An 11258-nucleotide genomic window follows, 5' to 3' on the forward strand; every position below is an offset into this window, starting at 1 on the left:
CTTTATCTGCAAATGACTTAAAAATTATTGTGTAGGCATCCTGAAACATTCAGCGACTTTATTAGGCTTGCTCTTAAAGTTGAAAGGAGGGAAAAAAAATAAATAAAAGTTGGTTTGGCTTGGAGTTTACAGCCACCACATTTATAAAAGCAAAGCCTAAATCTGGAATTCACGGTGAGTTTTAAAAGAAACACGAGTACTGTACGTTAAATACTAGTTTGTGCCAGTGGCACTGCATACGGAGATGATTAATCCTTAAATATGTGGAAATCTCAAGATCTGTGCCCCTTTAATTAAGAGTCTAGTGGTTTCCAGCAAGTATGTGATGCATGTGAAGTGAAAGTCGCTCAGTTGTGTCTGACTCTTTGTGACCCCCATGGACTGTACAGTCCATGGAACTCTTCAGGCCAGAATACTGGAGTGGGTAGCCTTTCCCTTCTCCAGAGGATCTTCCCAACCCAGGGATCGAACCCAGGTCTCCCGCATTGCAGGCAGATTCTTTACCAGCTGAGTTACCAAGGAAGCAAGTATGTGCCCTACTGCTATTACATTCACGAGGTAAACGGTGCTTTGCATTCTCCTGTCATTTCTTATGGCCAATTCCATTTACTCCAAACTTTCTGAGCAAAAAATAAAGTTCATAAAACAGTGCTTTTTCTTTAATTCTTTGTGTGCATGTGTGTGTTCTTCATCCCAGGTGAAATTCCCCCTCTTTCTGCAGCGAGTGTTGGACAGTGGCCTCATTAACTGGGTTACATACCCATTCGGCAGGGGAACAGGTGAGCAGCACAGAAGTAATGGTGCTTGGATGAAGAAAGTCACAAAAAGTGAGTTCTTTAAAGGCACCATACGATCAAACAATTGCTCTCTTTGTAGTTCATATTTTAGAATAAATAGCATTTACCCTACTTTTTTTTTTTCTGTCTCTGTCTGCCTCGGCCGACTGCATGTCGGTCCCCTTTCTCCCCGATGAAATTTCATCCCTCCAGGAACTCTGTTTGTGAGGAGAAGCTGCTGAGCTCTGGCCAAATGTAAAAGGCCTGCACTTTCTGCTCCTCATCCTGCATCAAGCCCTCATTTTCAAACATGATACCTTTCCCTGATAGCCTGCTGCACTCCACTGCCTCTCTCTCCACGCTAATTCAGAGGTTATAGCTCCTTCATTTTATAATATTTACCAAGGGTGCGGATGAGATGGCCTCCCACTTTAATTGGATTTCTAATTTTCAGAGGCCCTTATTCAGTTCCCCACTCCGATGTCCTCATTCTCACTGCTTCTGAGTGTCGGTTATAAAGGGGCAACGGAGCACATGGACAAAACCAAGCCTCCCCAAACTGGAAGTTTGGGAACTGCGGAAATCTCAGCATCCCAGCTGGGAGTCTGGGGACTAATTGCATTGCTGAAACGTGGCCCGATCTGAAAACTGTGTAACCAGAGACAACAAAGAATATGTGGGTCTGCAGTAACACAGGCATTCATGGCCTGAAAAAAAATGTGTTTTTATTGAGACAAAAGGAACAAGTTGTGTTTTGGGGGCTCCTCTGAAAAATACAAGGTGGTAGGCATGTCATCCTAGGTGGCTTAGTGGGTAAAGAATCCTTCTGCAATGCAGGAGACACAGGAGATGCAGGTTCGATCCCTGAGTCAGGAAGATCTCCTGGAGGAGGCATGGCAACCCACTCCAGTGTTCTTGCCTAGAGAATCCCATAGACAGAGGAGCCTGGTGGGCTACATAGTCCATGGGGTTGCAAAGAGTCAGACACAACTGAATCGACTAAGCACAAAGTCAAGTCAAGCATGAACCCGACCAATTTCAAGTTCCATACAATCAGGGGCAGCCCTTGAAATCCAGACCAAGTGGAAAGTGAAAGGGCAGTAAGACGTATTCCTACAATCTATTCTAGGAAAGAGTCTTGACCCTGAGACTCGGGAGATGGAGCCTCCTCCAGGTCTTTATCCACATTGAGAAGGAATCTATCACTGGCCCCTTCCCTCAAGATGATGGATGGATTTACTGAATATGCTGAAATCCATGCTGCAAGGAGAACTTGATGCATGTGACTCCACAAACTGAAATGAACAGACCACACAGAGAGCATGGTGGGCTGGGAGTCTGGACTGCGCTCCCAACTGTGAGGTCAGGATCGGCAGCACTGAAAGAACCTGGGACTTGCCAGAAACGCAAAATCTCAAGCCCTAGCCCAGACTTACTGAATCCGAATCTATGCTCTAGCAAACCAGCATTTGAAAAGCATTGCTCCAAAGCATGTCTGATCATGTACAACCCACGTAGGGGAGGGTGCACAAGTTCATTTTTCTTTTCCTTTTTATAAAATTGATGTATGGTTCATTTACAATGTTGGTTTCAAGCATACAGAAATGTGATTCAGTTATACATATGAATGCTTTCTCAGCTTCTCTTCCATTATAGGTTAAGATATTGAGTATAGGTCCCTGTGCTGTATGCTTTATTATATATAAAGCAGTGCATATATGTTAATACCAAACTCATTTCTCCTCCTCAGCCCAAACCCACTGGATTTACCAAAAGGAATATCCTTTTGGTAAACAGAACTTTGTTTCTCATGTCTGTGAGTCTATTTGTTTTGTAAATAAGTTACTTTGTATCATGGACACAGGAGCCTGGTGGGCTACAGTTCATGGGGTCGCAAAGAGCTAGACATGACTGAACACAGACCCTCCCTCCTTCTCCTCATGTGTAACTCTTTCTAGATGCCACCTGTAAGTGATATCCTACGATACTGGTCTTTGGCTTAGTATGATAATCTAAGTATGATAATCTCTAGGTCCATCCATGTCGTTGCAAACGGCATTGTTTCACTGTTATGGCTGAGCAACATTCCATGGTATGTATGTACCACTTCTTTATCCACTCATCCGTTGATGGACGTTTAGGTTTCTTTCATGTCTTGGCTATTATGAATAGTACAGTGAACGTTTGGCCCAGTTCACCAGCTTCTAGAATGTGGGCTCCAAAAAGACGATGCATCTTTAACGCCTTCTCTAGTAGGCCCTCGATAAATATGCTTTGGAAAAGTGAATGGGTGCCCCTGAGACGCTTGTTCCCCATGGTCTGTATGCACTGGAGTATCCATTTCTGGCCAGAGGACTCATGTTCCTAACTCTTCAGATTTGCTTATTAGTTGCCAGCCTGTGAGGTCCCACTGTTTATGGCCCAACCACAGCACTGTACAGTAACTATGGCTATAACGTGAGCCCTGGGGCAAGCTTCCACTTTTACCTCAGTATTGTTAACCCCCTTCTGCTAGCACAAGTCACTTCCTGTTTGCTCTCAAAACCACAGAGCACAGAGGTAAGACACATCCTGTGTGACACTACTGAGCTTCCCATTACAGAGACATGACCCACCTGTGTAACACTATTCAACGTCCCTTTGCCGTCAGTAATGACCAACTTGACTGTGGTCACTCTATCCAAGTATCAGTGATAATAGAACCTAGAATAAACTTTCCTGCTTCCTGCATTGCACTTTCCAAAGTGGAATGGTGGCATCTCTTTCTAACCAGAGTTGGCTTCATTGCAGGCTATCAGGCTACCATAAAACAAAGCAAAATAAAAACAATCCCCCTGCCCCACCTGTCTCAAGGTATTGGAAGGGAGAATAACAGTGTGAAGGGAGGAGAGCATTTAGGGCACAGCTAGGTCTGTTTCATCTTTTTTTTTTTTTTTTTTTTCAATTTTGTGTAAGGAGTGCACGGAGTTCTCAAAAAGAAGACACCCATTATTTTGTAGCTTGATCATTTCGAATGCCTCACACAGAGAGTAAGAGGGCCTCTTTAGCCTTCTCTCCAAATATGAAGTTTGCTCCCACTCACCATAGACTGTCATAGCTATGGCCAGCTCCGCCCTCCCCGAAGGCCCACTTCCAGCGTCCTGACTCTCCTTGCAGGACGGCGTCCTGCACAGGTTGTCCCCACCTCCCAAATATGACTGTTCATTTCCCATCCCCCTCACTGATTCACATTCCCTCAGAACGCTTCTGCACTTTCCCACTTGCCCCTGACTGGGAGACATGGTGACCTAATTGAAAAAGTATGGATTTTGGAGTTAGAAGCCAGTGGTTTAAAATCCCTGCCCTGTCTCCTGGTTGTCAAATAATGTTGGGGAACTCATTTATCATCATTATGTCTCCATTTCATCCTCCATAGAGTGGAAATAATAGTATATACCAGGCTGCTCTGTCCATATAAGGGCCACAGGATAACGGTTAGTATACAGTGACTGCTCCCCTTCCACCCACCAGACCCTGCCCTTCAAGCTCCTGGAGAGTCTGCATACATCAGGCCTGCCTATCTGGGGGCATGAGGGGCTTACAAAAGCCCCCGTCATCGCATATGTCAGATGAGACACAACTCTGTCTCCAACCTTTATCTTTCCAACTATCATAGAAAACGTACAAGCCATCTTGAAAGCCAACGAGTGGAACCCTAAAGCCTAGGAGGGAAAGTGTATTCTAGAGAAGAGAGACACCAGTTTTCCAACCAGACAGAGCAAGCAAGACCTCTGACAAGTTGTGTGACCTCAGGCAACTTCCCTGAGCTTTCTGATCTTCTGGTTCCTCACCTGTAGAATGGGGATACCTGCGGTGCCTTGCACAGCCTGCTGTGGGATCAAGTAAGTGTGTTGCTGCTGCTGCTAAGTCACTTCAGTCGTGTCCGACTCTGCAACCCCACAGGCGGCAGCCCACCAGGCTCCGCCGTCCCTGGGATTCTCCAGGCAAGAACACTGGAGTGAACTGCCATTTCCTTCTTCAATGCATGAAAGTGAAAAGTGAAAGTGAAGTCGCTCAGTCGTGTCCGACTCTTCGCAACCCCATGGACTGCAGCCTACCAGGCTCCTCCGTCCATGGGATTTTCCAGGCAAGAATACTGGAGTGGGGTGCCATTGCCTTCTCCGAGTAAGTTAGTTAAAATATTTAAAAACAGCAGGTCCCTAACGGGGGATAAGTAACTAAGAGTCTGTCCTGTCTCTAACTTTTCGTTAAAGGTCAAGGAGCCTGGATGTGGAGGAGACTGCGTCAGAACCTGCTCCTCAGGCAGTGACAGCTACTCCTGAGCCGTCAGCCCAGGAGCAGGAGCCATCACTTGAGCTATTCATTAGCATAAACATTTCACAACAATGTCATTTTAATCCTCCCCAAAGAGCACCTGTTATCTATCCCACAAATTGGACCCTCCACAGCATAAATCAAGAACACTTCCCATGTGTTTTAAATGAAGAAGTGCCCTTCCCCCCAATAAGGCAACTATTAAACAAAGCCAAAGCAGATAAACCCAGACAGAGAACAGAAACATCCCACACTGTGACTTTAATAGCTGATCAACTGCAGATCAAGAGCTTTAATTTCTCCTCGAATCTGGGTTGACAGGAGATGCTGAGTCCCCACTCTCTCAGAGATGATTGCTTTGGTGAAAAAACAAAGGCTCTCTTCATCAGACCTTGGCCAGTCCACGCCCACAAACTTGGGACTCTCTCCCAGAGAAATATCCAGATTACGAAGCATGCCACCACACGGCTAGATGACCCCACATAACAGAGCTGCACAGAGCCCGTCACCCCAACCCATGGCCAAATTGTACTGAGCAAAACGTGATTCTGCTTCCCTGAGTAGACTGTGAGTTAGTCAAGGGCACAAGGCACGCCTTGTCCATTCCAGGATCCAGGTCCAGCCCAGGTACTCAGTGAAATTTGCTGAATTAATACCCTCGGCAAACAAGAGGTGGTTTGGGTACACTCTTCCTTTCCTGCAGGCTTGGCATCCACTGTGCAGTTTTCTCAGCTGACCATTACATGAAGATCACAAACTTGTAACTCTATCAGCTAACAGCCACCTTCTCTTTGAGTCCAGAAACAAGATAATTTATAATAATCCACACTTCTTCCAGTTCCACCTAGAACTTTTTCTACATCACATGCATGGCCCATTTTATATGACAGCATCTGTGCTCTCAACTGATGACGATGGAGACACTGCGGTTGTATATGACTGGGAGAGGATGCGGACATGGAGATCTCATGTCCTTCGGAGCCAAACAGGTGAGATTTGAATCAGGCTCTGCCAGATAATAGCTGAATGGCCTTTAGAAAGTGACCTAGCTTCTCCATAAAATTCTATGCTATAACACTATGTATTTCATGTGTGTGTGCTAAGTCGCTTCGGTCCTGTCTGACTGTGTAACTCCATGGACTGTGGCCCGCCAGTCTCCTCTGCCTATGGGATTCTCCAGCAAGAATACCAGAGCGGGTTGCCATTTCCTTCTCCAAAGGCAGCCACCTGCAAACCAAAGACAGAGGCCTCAGAAGCCACTCCAGCTTGATCCCACCCTTCCAGTCCCCAGAAGTGCAAGAAAATAAATGTGTCCTGTTTAAGTCACCCAGTCTGTGATTGCAGCCCGAGCGGACTAATGCAATGGTCCACCGTTCCATCTGAGACGGCGCTAGGGAACCACTGAGGGAAACGTCCTGCTGTGGAAGTTTCAGGACCACTCGCCTGAGCTGTCTCACATCAGGAGGTCCTGATGAGGAACCTGGTACCAGAAGAATCTGGGAGGGGCTAAAGGAGGGAGGAGACGACCAACCGCCCAGAGTGCTTCTCGCTAGAATCTGTCTTGGCTGATTGATGCTCCACCAGGAAGGACCCTGAGTCGACCTAAGAGCCAAGCAAGATGACCAGCCAGAGACGACGTGGACACGAACACCATAAACCCTGAGACTGCGAGCCACATGGCGAAACAGTTCCCCCTGGGTTCCCCTACCCTGCTGATCTCCGCCCGGGCACCCCTTCCCAGTAAAGTCTCTGCTTTGTCAGCATGTGTGTCTCCTCAGACACTTCATTTCCGACTGCTAGACGAGATCCCCCTCTCAGACCCTGGAAAGGGTCCCCCTTCCTGCAGCAACAGTACGCATGACGCGGGGCACAGTCAGGTTGACAAGAAGGCTATCGAGCTGAAACCCACCATGCCTGCAGCAGCAGACACACATTCACACAGACATCTAACGTCAGCCCTCCCCACTCCCACCATCTATGCTTGGCACAGTGGAACACTCAGACCTTCCACTCATCCAGTCCTCCCTTGGGAAAGAAACATACCAGTTTTCCATTGCTTTACAACGGGGAAAGTGGGGAGCTTGTCTCTATAAAGTGCTGCAATGCATCGTTTTCATGGTTTGGCTTTTAAGAGATTGTTTAACTCATATAGAATATTTGCTCAGTTTGACCTAAGCAGTCAACTTGGCAGCTCTGAGAGCCCTATTCCCATCTGGGGCAATGCTGTTATCGCTTGAAGCCAGGAAGTTTGCGCTTCAGGGCACAGGGGAGCCCCATAAAGATGACACGGACGCATCGCCATGCTTCTGATCATTGAGCTCAGCTGTCTCAGAGAGCTTGGGATGCGTGTGACATCTGTGGTGCTGCTAGGACAATTCCCCACGTCCCTCTGTAACCTGACGCCTCTGTCATACTGGAGAGCTCCAGCCAGGAAGAGAGGCACTAATTGAAGGCACGTGGTTTCCATTCCCCCGGGGGAGGAAACCCATTTGATGGCTTCCTACATCTCTGTCAATCAACAGGCACAGGTACGGGTGGTAAGCGGAGCGGAGGACGCCGAGGGCACCGAGGTGGTTGTAGAAAAATACAGAAGTTCAAAGAAACAAATATCCCACTGGCAGCATTATTATGAATCAGAGAAACGAAAAAAGATCTGGGGTAAGAAGGTGCATTCCTTGGAAGTGAGTCTATGATCAACTGTGCGCTGCACAAATGTAGCTCCTTACTCCCTAATGATGAGTTTATGGCTTCTCTTAGTTTAGCCTACAGTTCTGCAGCCTTTATTTCTGCCTACTTGTTGCTAGGGAGTTAATTCTGACGGGCAATGCTGGACATTAAATACAGGCGCGTACCACCACACACAGGCGCGCACACTCACCTAAGTTAATTTCTCCTGCCGTGGCTGTGTTCTCAGACATTTTCAACCAACCCTCCTTCCAATCTTCTCTTCAACTGCCACAAAGCAGAGAGTCGAGTGCTTGACATTTCCTTTGAATTAAGCCTGCAAGTTAAGTGGACACTTTCCCTTAGATAGATGGCAATTCCGCACCTCCCCACAGCTCATCACTCCAGAAAACGGGGATTTCACCTGGTCCTTTCATACACACACACTTAGCCTGAAATTTCCCAGCAGGTCCTCAATAAAGAAATAGCCCTGATTGCTCATTAAAAGCAAGAGATAAAGCAATTAAAATACAAAAGGCAGAGCAAAGCTTGACACTTGCTAGTGGAAAGTGAAGCAAGCATTGTTGAAGATAGGGAAGAGTTCTGGACAGCGTGGGCAGCAGAGTCAAGAGCCCTAGTCCATGATTCACAGATGCAAACAGATGCAGAGAGGAGAGGAAAATGAAAGCGAAAAGCGGCGGAGGGAACCCTGGCAGGCCTGGTGTTCAGCATTCTTTGTTCATTTTATTTATAGTCATCTAAACTCATTTAGGGCTTCCCTGGTGGTGCAGAGGTTAAAGCGTCTGCCTGCAATGTGGGAGACCTGGGTTCGATCCCTGGGTCGGGAAGATCCCCTGGAGAAGGAAATGGCAACCCACTCAAGTATTTTTTTGCCTGGAGAATCCCTTGGATGGAGGAGCTTTGGCGGGCTGAGCGACTTCACTTTCACTTTCTAAACTCATTTAATTCATGAAATGCGCTAGATGTGAAATACTAAAACATGTCCTCCTTTCTTTTCTTCTCTCCAAAGCTCATATACGACAGGACAGACTTCAAAAGCATGTAAGGTGTGGGACATCCCTGGTAGTCCAGTGGTTAAGGTGCCACGCTGCCAAGGCTGGGGGCATGGGTTTGATCCCTGACTGAGGAACTAAGATCCCACAGGCAGTGCAGCATGGGCAAAAGACTTTTTTTTTTAAAGCATGTTAAGCTATTCCGTAGAACAGAAAGCCCCCTGCTTAGAAGGACCACTACTGATTTGACATTCTACTGCGGCTATCTTGAGCTTTCTAATTTCTGAACAAGGGACCCCACATTTCTATTTTATACTGCCCTGGAGGAGGGAATGGCAACCCACTCCAGTATCCTTGCCTGGAGGATCCCATGGACAGAGGAGCCCGGTGGGCTGCAGTCCATAGGGTCACACAGAGTTGGACACGACTGAAGTGACTTAGCATGCATGCATGTGGTAAATTATGAAGCCAGTCCTGCCCCTAGAATAAATGACTGTCCAGCCCTGGTTTGTCCTTTTCAAACCCTCTGCCAGGATCCCAGATGGGACTCACCAACTACTCCTGCCAGCAGCCCCCTATCCTTCCCAGCTGCATCCGGTTCTTCTCTGGTCTGTGGGACAGACCTTCTGTTGGTATCACTTGCCAACAGGATCAGGGTTAACTTGAAACAGGGTCCAGGATTTGTTGCAAATTAGCATAAGAATTTCTGGATGGCATTTCTCTGGAGGATTTTTGCTTGGCCTGAAGTATTTGTGGGGAAGTGATTCTCTCTTCAAATTGTTCTGCTCCTGGGTAAGTAGCAGAGAACTACTATCACCACAGAGCAATTGTCCCAGGCAAGGCAAATTCATCCTAGGTGTTAATTAGCTCAATATTTATCTCATCTAATATGCAAATTAAGACACTGTGGTCTCATTAGCGTCATCTGTGTTTCCTTTAAGCAAAACTAAATCTCTTGCCAATGCAAGAAAAGGAGGGGAAAAAAGAAAAAAACACACCAAACATTAGTATTTCTCTTTGAAGCTAATGAGGGTGTGATATGGCTCTTTCTTTGTTAGGAGGTAGCAAGTTAGGAAAAACACATTTTAAATATGCTAAGTGTGGCTTGACCTCATCTATTGGAGGCAAGACACAGCCCTGACTAGTTACTGGGCTTTCTGCAGCTAGCTTGTCCAGAAGACTGCAGCTCAAAGAGGTGGTGGGTGGCAGGTGAGTCTGCAACAAACCCCAGACTAGGAGATGAACAAAGGACGGAGACGTAGCCTTCAAGAACCCACTCAGCAGATAGATGTGGCATTGCCTCAATGATAAGAGAGGGAAGGAATACATTTCTTTCCTTAATTTGATGCATCTTAAGAAAATGTGTCTCAAGTTGGAAAAGAACAGATATTTCAGCTCAAAAATATCTTCTCCTTCCAGCTTCCCATTTTAAGATTTAAGAATTTATAGAGACAATAGTCAAACCGTCATCAAATACCCACATTGCACCCCCAAAGTGAGACTCCGTGTGCTGGTGATACAGAGCAAGGACTTGAGGAGTCACTTGAATGTTCAGGGCCTCCGGCAGAGCGCTGAGAATTCTGCACACGTGAGCTCTGATCTTCACAATAATTCTGAAAGGCATCATTTCTTCTTTTTTTTACAGGTGATGCCACTGTGGTTCAGGGTGCTGAGGTCACCTGTCCAAGGTCAGGCAGCTAAAACCTGGCCTGGGTGGAATGAAAAGATAAAAAGAACCTGACAGGCCATGGGGAACACAGCCTAATTAGCGAGGTGTCTCAGGCGCGGTGGTAGCAGGTTGAAAGGATGTGTGACCAGGCGGCGGTCCTGAAAGCTCACGCCGTGTGGATCTCCATAATTCTGTGTCCAGTGTCGCAACTGCGGTGCAAGGGGAACTTCTGGCTGAAGCCCACAAGGGGCAGGCGGGGGGAGTCCAAGCAGCTGCCCTCTGCTCCCAGGGGACCCGGGAGAAAGCAGTCCTGACCTTTGCGCGACCCATGGCCCCTGGGTGACAGATGCCATGCTATGAGGTATGCCTTCACGGTAAGGCTGAGCAGCTGGGCAGAAGGGAGACACGTGAATGGGTCGAGGCCGTGAGGGAGCACATGAAAGCACCACCGTCAACACCAACGTCTTAGAACCAACAAGGGGCACGTGGCCCACCAGTCAGTAGCATGGACAGACGCTCCCAGACTCTGGAGACACGGCCCTCTCTCCTATCTCCTAAGGATGCCTGTGACATGTCCAAGGGCTTTCCCTTCCACCACTGCCCAGAAGCCCCCATAACAGGCAGTCAAGGGTGTTCCCACTTGACAGAATTATCAGGCTCCCAAAGGCAAAGTGTCTGCCGGAGCTGACCAAGGCAGCCTGGGAGAGGAAGCTGCATCTGCGCTGCCTCTTCTATTCCAGTTCCCACATGTGGATGCCACCTGTCTTCCTCCTGCGGTTGTCATGGGGTCCATCGGAAGTAGGGGGATTCTGTCCCCATCGC

At 47.5% G+C, this 11258-nt stretch overlaps 1 long non-coding RNA gene across 1 annotated transcript; it reads right to left on the reverse strand.

Moving 5' to 3' along the window:
- Nucleotides 1-5224: 5224 nt before the first annotated feature.
- LOC132657740 (uncharacterized) lies at nucleotides 5225-9616 on the reverse strand. Its single transcript, XR_009596296.1, has 3 exons — nucleotides 9320-9616; nucleotides 7969-8091; nucleotides 5225-6317 (listed from the first exon to the last, which is right to left on the reverse strand). It is a non-coding gene; the product is annotated as an uncharacterized LOC132657740 (long non-coding RNA).
- Between the last annotated feature and the right edge of the window lie 1642 nt (nucleotides 9617-11258).

Source organism: Ovis aries, chromosome 14, assembly GCF_016772045.2.
Source record: "Ovis aries strain OAR_USU_Benz2616 breed Rambouillet chromosome 14, ARS-UI_Ramb_v3.0, whole genome shotgun sequence".
Classification (NCBI taxonomy): Eukaryota; Metazoa; Chordata; class Mammalia; order Artiodactyla; family Bovidae; genus Ovis; species Ovis aries.